Genomic DNA, 14,628 nt, shown 5'->3' with positions numbered 1-14,628 from the left:
TGTCTGCTAGGGAGAGCAGGAGCCTCCCTTGGGATGAAAGAATGTAGACCCCCTCCCTCCGAATTATTATAATTTTGAAATCAAGGGGGCTTTCAGGCAGAGATCTGGGGATAGGAATAACAGTTCTTTACTAGTATAACCAGGTAAACAAACAAACAATAACTACAGCAATAACAAGAACACAGAACCAGGGACCCCGGGACAGCTTTCTCGGCTGAGACGGGATGGAGGAGAGGCTTTGTTTTCACAAACCCCTCGGGCAGTCAGTCCCGGTGCTCCTGCAGGGCTCTGAGGAACAGTCAGCTGGAACAGCAGGGATGAGCTGAGATCCTGGGCTGGTGGATGAGGTGGATCAGCAGCTCCACGGCGATGCCTGGCAGGACAGCGGGTGCGAGGCCACCAACCAAGAGGGGAGAAGGTGAAGAAGCAGCTCCGCGACCCAGCGCACGAACGTCCTTCTTCCCCGAAGCTGAGGAAAAAGCCAGCTAAAAACTGTCCCCACCCTCCTTTTTCTGCCCCCTTCCCCTGCCACCCTGGGCCCGGCTACTCTTTGTCCTTTGTGAGCACCCTTAAGTACCGGTAGTTAGGTTTCCCAGCACATAATGGGTAAAAATTCCCACCTAACCCTCAACACAAGGAGACAGGCATGGCAGCATTGGTGCTGACCATAGAACTAGCTGCCCCAAAGGAGCCTTTTGCGACTGTTGTCCAGCGGGCTGACCAATCTTTTCTGCGATTTGGGAATTGGCTGACTGCTTCTGTAGAGAGGCAGGTGCAGGATCGCGAGACGAGACGGCTCGTGCTCAAAAGCCTTGGGAGGTCTAACTGCAATGCCGTGTGTAGGAGGATCATTGGGGCACTCCCTGGGGATCCCTCACTGTCAGACATGGCAGAGGCTTGTATACAGGCGGATGTCGCTGCTGAGGAGCCGCCTGCTCTGGCTGTGGTTCTGCGGCCAGCTTGGGTGGTGCCACAGGGTGGGCAGCAGCAGCAAGGAAATGCTCAAGCCGGCAAGAAGCAGAAGAAGGAAGTGCAGAGGGCAACATCCCCCTTGTATTACTGTGCCCGGTGTGGGAGGCCCAATCATGCGGCAAATGTGTGCAAGGCGAAATTCCATGCCAATGATCAGCCTCTGTCTGGCTCGGGAAACCGAGCGGGATGGGGAGACGCGCTCAGACACAAGCCTCTCTTCACACCCCGGAGCCGATGGAGGTTTGCTTGGCCGGCTCGTAGCCAGCACCTGTGGCTCAGGGGGTCTTGATGTCTGCACAGTGGTCACAGTTGTCATGGACTCTTGTAGGATGTACAGGGTTCCCTTGGATGTGTTTGGCCCAGTGGGTGAGGGCATGAGTGTTCCTTGTAGGGAGATTTAGTACCACTGCTCAGGGCATCATTGTGCACCTAGGAATCATTGATTTGGATTTCACGGGGCAGATTTATGCCATGGTTTCCATGCTCACCCCCTCTGTCACTATCCCTGCGGGAACCAGGCTTGCTCAACTTGCGTCTTTTAAGTCTTGTGTTTGCAGGGCTGAGAACCGCGTGCGGGAAGATGGCGGCTTCGGGTCCACTGGGCCACCTCAGGTTCACTGGACTGCTGTCCTAATGGCCAAAGATCATCCTGAGCGGGTGTGCACCGTGTCCATCCCTGGTGAGACACCGTCATAGGTTAGCCTCCACAGACTTGTTGACACTGCCCATATGCAGAGAGCAGTGCTCATCCCGTAAGACCCACTAAAAAGCCGGCCCTCTGTGATTTAGTGCAAGAACAGTTGGACCAGGGTCATCTGGAGCCTTCTACCAATCCCTGGAACACTCCTGTTTTCTGTATCAAGAAAAAGTCTGGAAAATGGACGTTGCTGCAAGACCTCCGGAAATTTAACGCTGTGATGGAAAGCATGGGGACGTTGCAGGTTGGTATGCCATCACCCACCATGCTTCCCGCTGACTGGCCAGTCCTCATTGTGGATCTGAAGGATTGTTTCTTTACAATTCCTTTGCATCCCAATGACAGACCAAAATTTGCCTTCTCAGTGCCAGCTATCAACAATGTTGAGTCCACACAGAGATATGAAAGGAGGGTTTTGCCATAAGGCATGCAAAATTCACCGGCCATTTGCCAATGGTAGGTGGCTCGAGCCCTGTCTGGAGTTCGCAAGCAGGTTCCTGATGCTCATCTCTATCCTTATATGGATGACATCTTGGTGGCTGCGCCCACCCAGGATGAACTGCAGTGGATACAGCCTCAGCTGCTCACTGCCTTGCACTCTCATGGGCTACAAGTGGCTCCAGAAAAGGTTCAGCAACAACCTCCTTGGAAGTATTTGGGGGTCAAAATTTTGGAACGAACATTCCAACATCAGGAGGTGCAATTTGTGCATTCAGTGAAGACACTGAATGATGTCCAAAAATTGGTGGGTGTCATTATTTGGTTGCGTCCTTATTTGGGACTGAGCACATCACAGCTGTCTCCCTTGTTTGCTCTGTTGAAGGGAGGCACTGATTTGAAGTTGCCTCTGACACTGACCCTGGAGGCACAACAGGTGCTGGAAGAGATTCAGGTAGCAGTTTCTGCTCTTCCGGTTTATCGCATTGATCCTTCCATTGATGTCACTGTTTTCATTACCGCTTGTGATAGATTAGCATTTACGAAAACAAAGAGAAACACCTAAAGAAGTTAAAACCGCTGGAGGCTGATGGGAGTTTTTCTCCTAGCCAACAGCTGGCCATTTCTAAGAATTGACAGCAGTTTTAACCACTGAAAAGTGAGATCAACCTGTGAACACCACCTTAAGACCAAAGCCTGGGAATTTCTTTGTCTCTTGGTTTCCTGGCTATGAAAGGTAACTGAGCTTTAGCTGGCTTCCTGTCCCCTGCCCGGGCCATGCGGCCCGGGCAGGGGCTGGGCTGGGCCTGCCGCAGCTCCCGCCCAAAAGATGGGGCCTGCAGGGCTTCTCCCGGGCTCTGGCTGGGCCAGGCCGGTCCCTGGCTCGGCTGCATTTTTTTTTGCCATGACTGAATTCACCAGAGACTGCCGAGTAAAGAAAGAAAAAGCTCTTGACCTGCGGCAGGCTGAGACAGTGACCACACTCTCCAGAGCAGCCATGAAGAATCTTCCATCGCAGACAGCTCCAGCCACTGTTCTGGCAGAGATCACAGAACCATCTACAAAGCCTCAGCAAGATTTTAACCCTTTCATTACCCAGATGAGACTTGCAGATTAATCCTTTTTTCCAGAGAAAGTAAAAGAGAGTAATCAACATGTAAAGAGACTTTATAAACTATCAGAGACAGTAAAGAAAAGAATTAAGCTTCAGAAAAGGTAGAGAATAAGGAGATGCTTTAATTAAGCTGAAATATTTTCCTGTTAAAGCTATGAAGATAGACAATAATGTTCTGAAAAAACTCCTTTAACTCATTATAGAGTATATTGGGAGGAATAGAGTGTTCAAAGTGCGGATTTTGAGCAAAAGGTGGAGTAATTGTGATACAGTGAGGTGCTGGAACAGAGGGGAGAGAAGTAATAGTTGAAGATTTGAGGCCTTGAGAGGCAAAGAGAAAACTTCTGTTTCCAAACAGGCTCACAAAAACAGATGAAGAGAACTTTTGCCTTTGAATAACTCATCCTTAAAAATGACATCCCTAGACTCATTGACCCATACACACCTCAGAGTGATGTGAAATGGGAGGAGAAAATCTGATGGCAGATTTTTCCAGGCAGCTGGCATCAGAGAAATAGAAAGCTATAACAGAAATAGTTTTCTTGTAAGAAACTCCATAGATTAGCAGAAGAAGCCTTCTGTTTCTCTACAAAGACTGATAAAAAGACTCTAGCATGAATTGGGACTGTTTTAAACACCAGAGTTCCAAAGTTTTTTGTCTCTATATTGTCATGTAAACAAGAGAATGGTTGGGTAGTGGGGGAAAAAAGGGGTTTTCTGGAGGTTTTATTCAGGTTTTGTTATTCTTGTAGTTTGTTAATAAACTTTCTTTATTAATTTTAAGTTTTAAGCCTGTTTTGCTCTTGTTCTAATCCACATCTCACAGCAAGAAATAAGTAAGTTTTCTAGTGATTTTTTTAGTTGCTGCTTTAAAACCACGATACCACTCCAGATTTGCATCCCACAGGTATCATTGGCCAATGGAATGATGAATGGTCCAATCCCTTGCATGTCCTGGAATGGGTCATCCTGCCCCATCAGCCTCAGAAAATGGCAACTGCATTGTTTGAGCTGATAGCTCGCTTGATAGCCAAACGCCAGCAATGGTGTTTGGAATTGATGGGTGCTGATCCCGCAAAGATTGTCCTCCCGGTACCGTAGGAGGACTTTGACTGGAGCTTTACGAACAGTATTTCCATGCATAGTGCTCTGGAAAACTTTTCAGGGCAGATCACCTATCATCTTCCCAGCTATAAGCCTTTGCAAGTGGCAAAATTCACTGAAATTTCTTTGCAGCCCAAAAATAGTCAGGAACCTGTACAAGGACCCACCGACTATACTGACGGTTCGGGGAGGACTGGGAAGGCCACTGCTACCTGAAAGTACAGATCTGAGTGGCAGGTTTTGGAAAGTCATGAGGATGGGTCAGCCCAATTGGTGGAATTATGGGCTGCTGTCATGGCATTTCAGAAGTTTTCCCAGGAACTTTTTAATTTGATCACGGATTCTGCCTACGTGGCTGACATAGCCCAGTGGTTGGGTCATTCAGTCTTGAAGGAGGTCAGTAATCCTGCCTTGTTTCATTTACTGAAGGCCCTGTGGTGTGCCATTCAGGCCCAGGTACATCTGTACTACGTTCTGCATGTGAGGAGTCATACCAATTTACCAGGGTTCATTGCAGAAGGTAATGCAAGGGCTGACAAGTTGGCTAACCCTGCGTGGGTTGCACCTCAGCCTGACACGATCGAACAGGCCAAGGCATCACACAGGTTTTTCCACCAGAATGCACATACTTTGCAGAAGCAGTTCAAGTTGACGTCAGCTGAGGCCCATGACATTGTCGAGTCTTGTGATGACTGTCATGCGCTTGCTGGGCCTTTGTCGGCAGGGGTAAACCCCAGAGGCCTTAGGGCCTTGGAGCTTTGGCAGACGGATGTCACCCAAGTTGCCAAGTTTGGTCGGCTCCGGTATGTACACGTCAGTGTGGACACTTTCTCCTCTGCCATGTGGTCTTCTGCTCACACAGGAGAAAAGACCCGCGATGTCATTTCCCACTGAAGGCAGACCTTTGCTGTCTTGGGTGTGCCTTCTGCTGTGAAGACCGATAATGGTCCTGCTTACGCCTCTCAGAAGGTGAGGCAGTTCCTGCAGTTGTGGGGTGTGTCACACAAGTTTGGTATCCCTCATTCTCCGACAGGTCAGGCTATCATAGAACATGCTCATGGTACGCTAAAGCGAGTTCTACAGAAGCAAAAACGGGGAATGCAGGGTGAGACCCCTTCACAGTCAGTTGGAAAAAGCTTTATATACCCTCAACCACCTCACGGTGCCGCAGAACTCCAATAACCCGGTCATGTTGAGCTATCACCTTTCATTGCAGGCTTCAGATGAGACACATCAGCCTTGAGCAAAGGTTCGAGTGAGGAATTTAGTCACCCAGCAGTGGGAAGGTCCCTATGACCTTATCGCTTTGGGGCGTGGGTATGAGTGTGTATCCACAGATGCTGGGGTAGGCTGGGTACCTGCAAAGTGCGTTCGTCCTGACCTGCAACTGCAGAGGCAACATCCTGCTGACGAGGTGGTTGGAGACTGTGACCAAATTGGGAGTCATCGAATCGATGGGCCATCGGATGATGACTCAGATGCGGATGACGTGAGTGATCACCCCGATGGCCCATCCACGAGCAGGTGTTGATGTTTGACACGCTTTCACTTTTATTTTTTTGTAATAAGGAAAGGGTGAGATATCACCCTGAAATTACAGCCTTCTGATTGTATTGAGCATTGTTTATTTTTCCTGTTAATTTTCCTTTTGATTTTTTAGAATATTGTTAGCTTTCTTTGTTCATTTTCTTTTCTTTTTTCTTTTTTAAAAACAAAAAGCATGAGATGTCGCCCTGAAAACTCAGTTTTTCGATCTTGTTGACATAGTTTCTAAAAACTTACCCAGGACAGTGACTGTAAACATAGATATGTATACATTCTTTCTGATACATGTCTTTTGATGGACGCCTCGCAAGACCAGTATGATTGGAAAGGTGGTAACCTAACTATCCAATCCCTGGTCATTGCTGAGAATCTATAAATACTGAAGTTGTAAGAATAAAACCAGTTTTTTACATGTTATATGTGAGCCGTGTCTGTGTGAGTCATTGTGTGTCCTACAGAGACAGGGGGCGACTCGAATTTCCCGCAAACTGCACACGCCTAGGTGAAAAGCACCCCACACTCCCTTGAGGGCTCTGTCTTCAGAATTTTGCAAAAGATCTCTTAGCGCAAAGGGCAGGACTGTTTTTTCTTGTTGCTGTGTATGAATTTTGACTGCTTGGTGTAGGGAGTGCCTCCCAAGCAGATTTGATTTTCTTGACCCACAGGGAAGTGAAGGGTGACATAGAAAAGGCTGGGGGTGTGTGCGTAACTTAAGCTTATACCTCCCTGTAGTGGTTTTCCCTTCGTAAAAATGACTGAAAATTCCACTGAAAAGGTTAAAGCTGAATTTTATGCTCTGTTAACAAAACACAATGCCAGACCTTATCCGGGAGGGGAAGAATGGGCTCTTAATAATTGGCTTAATTTGGAAAATATGACTGATAGAGTATGTTCTTTGCAACATGAAACAAAATTTAAATTGGGCAAACATAAAACTATACTTTGCTCAGTTGTGAGAGCTTGCCTTACAGCAGCTATAGAAACTCGCTTTAAGTGAAGAAATGAAGAAAGAACTATAATAGACTCCCTTCAAAACCTAGTTGAAATTTTGCAAAACAATTGCATGAAGAAAGGAATGAGAACCCTCTGTTGCGAGTGGCCCTAAGAGAGGAACGAGTTAAAAGTTCAAAAAATGCTGGCTCTCTAAAAGAAACAGAGGAGAGGGAAACCCCTCTCATTAATCAAATTTACCGTCAAAAGGTGCTAACTTGGATGAAAAATTGTAGGGAACACTGTTGTCCTAGTTTGAAACCTCTAATTAAAACAAAATATAATTATATCAATGATGAAGATCTTGATCTGCATATAACCACTAAAGAAATCACTGATTTCTTTATTCTTTAAAGAAAACACTGCTACTGAATTGGCTAAGTTAAAAAAGGAGTATTGGCGTCTCCCTCACGAGTCAGAGACAGAATACATATTCCCAGTGTCTCTCATCGGAGGAGATCAGATTCAATTGACAGAACAAGAAGCCAGTGGGTACTGGGGACACGGGGTCTTCTTAACAGCAGGAGACAGACGTAACCCATGGCCCCTAACTCAGCGCACAGCTTATTGGGCAGGGGGGCTTGCCCCTTGGAAAGGGGAGACCCCATAGCTATAATTGGTACCCCCGACCAACTACTAGAAAACATACACAAAGCTGCTGCTTGCAAATGATACACGACAGAAAATTAACTACTGGCTATGAATCACCTATGCAACTACCTGTAAAACCTGAAATTATGACCACTTTAATTTGAGGCCTTCCAGAATCACTGAAATCTACTGCAATTCTCCTCCAAAAAACCATAGATGATATCCTCATGGGAGGAGATGAAAAAGAAATAGTGGAAGATATCCAAGAAAAAATAATCTCCCATTTAGAAAGTCTCAATTTACAAATTCCCCCAGAGAAAATCTAAAAACCTTCTCAGGAAGTGAAGTTTTTGGGAATTTGGTGGAAAGAAGGTATGACATGTATTCCACCTGATACCCTAACCTCCTTAGATCAAATTAAAATGCCTGAATCCAGGAACAATCTCCAATAAGTTCTAGGATTATTAGTGTTTTGGAGAAAACACATCCCAGATTTTCCAATAATTGCAAGGCCCCTTTATAATTTGCTGAGGAAAGGGGTGAAATGGGATTGGACTTCTCAGGAGGGAGCATTGCAATTGCTGATTTTTGAAGTAACAGCTCATCAAGCCCTGGGCCCTATTCATCCCACAGATCCTTTCCAAGTAGAATAGGGATTCTCCCCTCAGGGTTGTCAGTACACATATGGCAATGGGGCCCAGAGGGCACTACAAGGCCTGTTGGCTTTTATTCCTGTGGCTTTAAAGATGTTGAAAAGAAGTACACTACCTGGAAAAAGAAATTGTTTGTAGTCAGTCTAGCTCTCATTGAAACAGAAAAAATTGCACGACAACAACCAATTGTATTAAGAGGCCCTTTCAAAGTTATTAAGACAGTCACTACTGGGACCCCCACCCCTAACGGGGTTGCCCAGAGGGCCTCAGTGAGAAAATGGTATGCCCAGATTGAACAGTACTGTAACATTTTCTCAATAACAGAAGGAGCGGTAAAAAATCTGGTGATACAAAAAACTGAGAGCTTAGGTAGCAGCCATGACAAACCTGCCTCGGTAATTAAAGTAGCCCCTCCCTTCTCCCCTGAACAATCAGAAACTCTTGGTTCACTGATGCCTCTGCCAAACGAGAGGGAAAGGTGTGGAGATACAGGGCAGTAGCCCTCCACTTTTCCTCTGGTGAACGAATTATTACTGAGCGAGAAAGCAGCGCTCAGGCTGCGGAGCTCATAGCTGTTTGGAGTGTTTTCCAATGTGAGGCACAGAATACCTTTCCTGTCTATCTACACTGACTCCTATTGTTATCATTCAGAAACACACATAATCATGGGTTGATTATATGCAGGTGCTTTATTGAAGCACGCGGGAACTAGGGGTATCAGCAACCCAAATCTAGCTCCATCGTCTTTGTCCAAAGTGCACATATTTATACAATTTCAGCTGTAGCAGTAATCACTATAACAACCTTATCAACATTGCTTCGTTAATAAATCTTCATTAACTTTATCGATATTGCTTCATGAGAGTTAGTTCATCCTTGTACGAACATGTACGAATCTTATCTCTGGGTGGGTATCTTGGAGACCCCAAGTACCATCTCCCTTTACCGTAAAAATTTCAGCTTGCTAGACCATCCTTAATACCAAGCATTCTTGAGGCCTACCTCTACAAGATTTTAAGAAACATTTTCAGAAACATTTAACCCCATAGTAACACTATGTTATGTTCAAGGGATGTACTGAGTGGCTTCCTTTTTGGCTGCAAAATGATTGGGAAGTTAACAGAATTCCAGTATGGCAAAAGAAAAAGTGGCATGAAATTCTACACTTTGTGCTGGTAGGAGTGGAAATTATATCTGGGTTAGTCCAAGCTGAAGCTTTTAAAAGAGCTACAGGAAAATATGCATGGGTAGCCTCCAATGCTCTGGGGAAAGACCATTGGATAAACACATGCTAGATAATTCCATCATTTTTAATTCTCTGTCCTTTGGTGGCAGACTCTGTTGTGTTTACTTTCTATAGAAGAACACCGAGGGACATGAAGATCAGATAAACCATGAAGTTATAGATTCAAAATAAACGCTGTGGCAATAGCCTGTAAATTAATTGCTGAATCCCTCATCAAACCTGTATACAGTTATGGCACCTGACATCACAGCCTTGTTTTATTTTGTGAAACTAAAAATCAGACTTGTTGGCTAAACCTAAGTAATGTATAATTCTCCCATAAAATCATATGTGGTAAAAACAATACAAAATACTGGGGAGAACTTGATATTAATGTTGTAACACCTATACCTACCACCACCCAACCCCCGGTTATACTGAGCCCGAGGATTTTTGAAATCAGGCCATATATAATCACAAAAACTGGACAACAACAAATATTGCTTAATCTGGCATAGTCTTTCAAACAAGTCAAATTGCTAATGCAAAACAATGTCTCAGAAATTCAGCCAGCTTGTTCACCTTCATTGCAAAGTTCTTTTGAGGGGTGGACAACCTGGTTATGAAAGCACGACTTTTTTAAGAGACGACTGACAAGAGACATAAGTGGTGTTGTGGGAACGAGATTGGGAATTTTGAATAGAATTGATTCAGAAGTGCTGCTGAATAAATTGTCTACCACAACTGGGGATTTAACCAAATTACAGCAACCACTGCAGTCATCCTTATCGGCTTTGGGAATCCAAAAGTGGTTGCTATCAAACATATGAAGCCATAAAATAGATAGCCTTCGAGAAATAATGGGTTAAAACATAGAATGTGAAGCATATAGGAAACACCCGGAGCAATAAATTGGCTAGGACTAGGAACACAATGACAGGAGAGGAAGATAAGGATGAAAACCACCGGACAAAGCATACTTCGAGCCAAAGCTAAAGCATGTCTAATGCCAATATGTCAAGTTGACCCTAGGAGCCTGGCCAAAGCTTAAGAACTCAGCCAACTACACCGGGAATGGACCAAATTTGGAGAGAAGTTCAAAAGTTTAAAGAGGAAGACTCCTCGGAGACCCTCGCCCACGATGAAGGCCGACCGGAACGACCCCCGAAAAGATCCTCAAAACAGAAGTTTCCGCCCACGCTCCGCCTACGGCACGCCCCATATGAATATGCATAGATATGATGTAATCCCAAACCTAAAACTGTATAAAAGGCACGCTTTTGCTGTAAGACTTTGGAAAAATCCCTTTAGAGATTTCCCCAACGTGCACGTTGCTAATAAAATACCTCCTGTCTATCTGACTTAAACTGAGTCTCTTAGACAGTTATTTTATCGCCTTTTGGGGCAAAATTCGGCATCAGTTCTGGCGACCCAGATGGGACCAAACAGGAGACCCAGACTTTGAGGGGTTCCCTCCGAAGAGCCGGTCCGGGGCCGGGACCCTCTGGGGCCCCTGACGGATTTTTGTCAGAAGAGACTCCCCTCCCGGACCAGCGCTCTTCGGCAGAGGAAGGATTCCCTGCATCTCCTGCTCCAATTAAGAGGTATTTTTAATTGTTTATTGGTTTTGGTTTAAAGCGCTTTATTGGGACACGGGGGTCAGACGTGACCACCGAAGGGTAAACCAGGGGATGCCCTGGTAAAAATCCCTAATTGGTACCATTTGTGTTCGATATCTCGGACATCATAGGTTTTGGTACCATTGGTGTTTGTATGTGTTTTGTGTGTTCGTTTTATGTGTTTGTTGCAAAGTTTTATAGGAGACATCTTGTCACTCTTTATGTAATAGATTGAAACGCGCATTGTGCTGTCTACGTGCCTTGAATTTAGGAAGCCGGTACCTCACAGTTTGTGGGCGACTTTTTTTGTGACCAAACCTGGTAAAACAATTTTATTTTATAAGTGTGTGTTGTATGTGAGGGTGAGTGAGACGCAGCGTAGCTGCGAAGTGAGAGGGAGTCCTGCTCCGCATTTCCTGTTCTTCGCGAGAAGCCAGGTCGGAAACGGACGAAGCGATTGAGATTGTGTGCATGAAGTGTTAAAATATATCAGCATATCGTGGTTGCGAGAGAGGGACTGTTTCGGTTAACAGAAAACGCAGATACAGGGGATAGTCATGGGAGGTCAACAGAGTAAGGACGTAAATATGAAAACCCCCTTAGGGTGCATCCTAAAGCATTGGAAGGACCTGGGAGGGATTCCGGGGGGAAACATAAGTAAAAAGACACTTCTCAAATATTGTACGCAGTGGTGGCCATTGTATAAGTTAGATGATAATGAGAAATGGCCGCCCGAGGGAACAATTAATTATAATACCATTTTACAACTAATGCTCTTCCTCCGCCGGCTCAATAAGTGAGATGAGGTGATGTACGCAGACATGTTTTTCACCTTGAGGAATAAACCTGAGTGGCAAAAAGAGTGCGGAATTAATGTAGCCCCTCAGGATCCTCTAGTACTAGCCCTGGAAAAAGATAAGAAAGGTTCAAAGCCCAAAGAACGTTGCTGCGATGCATGTAGCATTGGGCAACAATGTCTTAAGTTAACAAGAAGGGACAGTGGAAAGGAGAGCGAAATAAGCCTGTGGGAATACCATCCATTTGCCCCAGGACGAGAAGGGCCCCTCCCCAGGCCAAAAGAGGAACAAGGGGATCCTACCCCATTAAAGGAACTAGAACGATGGTGGAAATCTAAGTTTGAGCACAGCCCCCAGAAGCTAGACAACAGTTGGAAGGAGGGCAGCCCATTAAAATCAGGGATTGACGAGAGGAAAAACAGCCCTCAGGGACTAGATAGTCCACAGGGGTCAGAGAGCTACATGGATGCTGACAGCCCACCCAGACTGGAAGTTGAGGGGGAGGAAGGCAGTGGGTCAGAAGCAGAGAGCCGAAGGGAGACACGTAGCATACCCGAGCTCAGTCCATATGGAGATAGCAACACCTCCAGAAATGGAGGCGTCTGTAGAATGGAAACCAGTACACCAAGGACTGGGGATAAAAGCAATTCACCGGGAGGCGACGTCCCTAAATTGAGATACAGCGAAAAGAATGATAATGAGACATGCGAAAGGGAGGCAGAGAGTAACTCACAGAAACTGAACATAGTAATTCAGATAGAGGATAAGAGAAGTGGAGGGGGAGCAGAGGATGAGAGGAACCGCAGCCCGGGACAGGATAAGAGCTGGCAGATACAAAAGAGGCGACAGACGCAGGATGAGAATCGGATGGATTATGTGATAGAGATAGGAGAGGAAAATGAAGAGCAGGAAGGGGGAAAGAAGAAAGAGAAGAGAAAGAATAGGGAAGGCATTGAGGCACAGGAAGAAGATCCCGGGGAGGGGACCAGTCACTCGTATTACACCAGATCTGTGGCACGGGGGGAAGCAAAGCAAGGGGAGAAAGGGAATCGCACGATAGCTCCTCTCCGACAAGTTATGCCAATGGTAGGGGAAAAGACTAGAGTAAAGGTGCCATTCTCGACGAGTGATTTGAACAATTGGAGGGATGAGGCAAGGAACTTCAGGAGGAATCCAGAGGGAGTAGCAAAGAGGTTTGAACTAATGGCAAAGAACTTAGATATTGATTGGGAGGATATAGAAGTGATGTTGTCAGAGTTGACAGATACGGAAAGGGAACTCGTATTGGAAACGGGGAGGCGACATGCCCAACTATTATCGAGGAGACTAGAAGATAATTTTCCCAGCAGTAAACCAGAGTGGGACCCGGGCAACGCGGAACACTATCAACGGCTAGTGCAGTATAGAAAATTGATAGCGATGGGCTTGCGTAATGCGATCCCTAAGGCTGTCAATTGGTCGATGCTGTATGATGTCAGGCAGGGAAAGGATGAGACCCCGTCAGAATTTCTGGATAGGCTTAGGGCAGCAATGAGACAATACACACCCCTGGACCCAGCAACAGAGGAAGGGAAACAGCATTTGTTAGGGTTAATGATGGGACAGAGTAACCCAGACATCAGGAAGAAATTACAAAAGCTCGAGCACCCGGCAAATAAAAACCTAGAGACACTGCTGAATGAGGCGTGGAAAGTATACAATAATAGAGAAGTTGAGGAGAAGAAAAAGGAAGACAAGAGGATAGCTCGAGTAGTGGCTGTAGCAGTGGCAGCTCAGAAGACAGGCTACTCGGAACCTGGAACCAGGGGAAGAGGTAGAGACAACCCAGCAGGAAGGGGAAGGAGGCTCCAGCCCCATTCAAACGGGGTAGGGCCGAATCAATGTGCGTACTGCCTGCAGACGGGACACTGGAAGCGAGAATGCCCCCAGCTAAGGGAAAGGCTAATGGCCACCACTACTACCACGCCTCAGGATAGTGAATGAAGGGGACCGGTGGGCCGTACCCTAGTAGACCCACTGGTTAAGATAGAGCTAGGGGAGGGTAAAAAGGAATTAGACTTTTTGATTGATACGGGAGCAACCTTTTCGGTTTTAAATCAAGAATTTGTACCTAAAAGTGATGAATTTGTACAAGTTGTGGGAGCAACAGGCCAACCAGAAAAGGCTTACTTTTTGAAACCCATTAAATACAAAATTGAGAAGCAAATGGGAATTCATCAGTTCCTGTATTTACCAAATTCACCAAAACCCCTACTAGGGAGAGACTTATTGGAGAACTTGGGGGCTGTAATAAAGTTTAACAAAGATCAATTGGAGTTTCAAGTAAATGAAGAACAACTGATTACAGCTTTAAGCCTAACGATCAGTTGTGTAGAGCCTAAACCTGAAAGCCACAATTTCGAGCAAATCCTGAGCAAGACGTACCCATTGGTGTGGGCTACTGATATACCTAGAAAATCAAAACAAGCAGCACCGATTGTCGTTGAACTTAAAGCTGGGACAAAACCGGTGAGAAAGAAACAATACCCTCTGAAGATAGAAGATAGGAAAGGGATTGAGCCCACAATCAGAAGGTTTATGAAACTGGAGTTATTAGTAAAATGCGAATCAGATTTTAATACACCAATCCTGCCAGTCAAGAAACCTAATGGAACCTATAGGTTAGTCCAAGATTTGAGAGCAGTAAATGAAATAACTAAGGCATTGCATCCGGTAGTTGCTAACCCATACACGCTTTTGACCAGACTGAAGGAGAATTTGGCCTGGTTCACCGTATTAGATTTAAAAGACGCGTTCTTTTGCCTCCCCTTAGCTCTCGAGAGTCAAAAGATTTTTGCCTTTGAGTGGGAATCTGTAGATAGTGGAAGAAAGACCCAACTCACC

Source organism: Poecile atricapillus, chromosome W (assembly GCF_030490865.1).
Source record: "Poecile atricapillus isolate bPoeAtr1 chromosome W, bPoeAtr1.hap1, whole genome shotgun sequence".
In the NCBI taxonomy this organism is placed as follows: Eukaryota; Metazoa; Chordata; class Aves; order Passeriformes; family Paridae; genus Poecile; species Poecile atricapillus.
The sequence above is the reverse complement of the archived record's forward strand: the minus strand, read 5'-3'. Positions refer to the sequence as shown.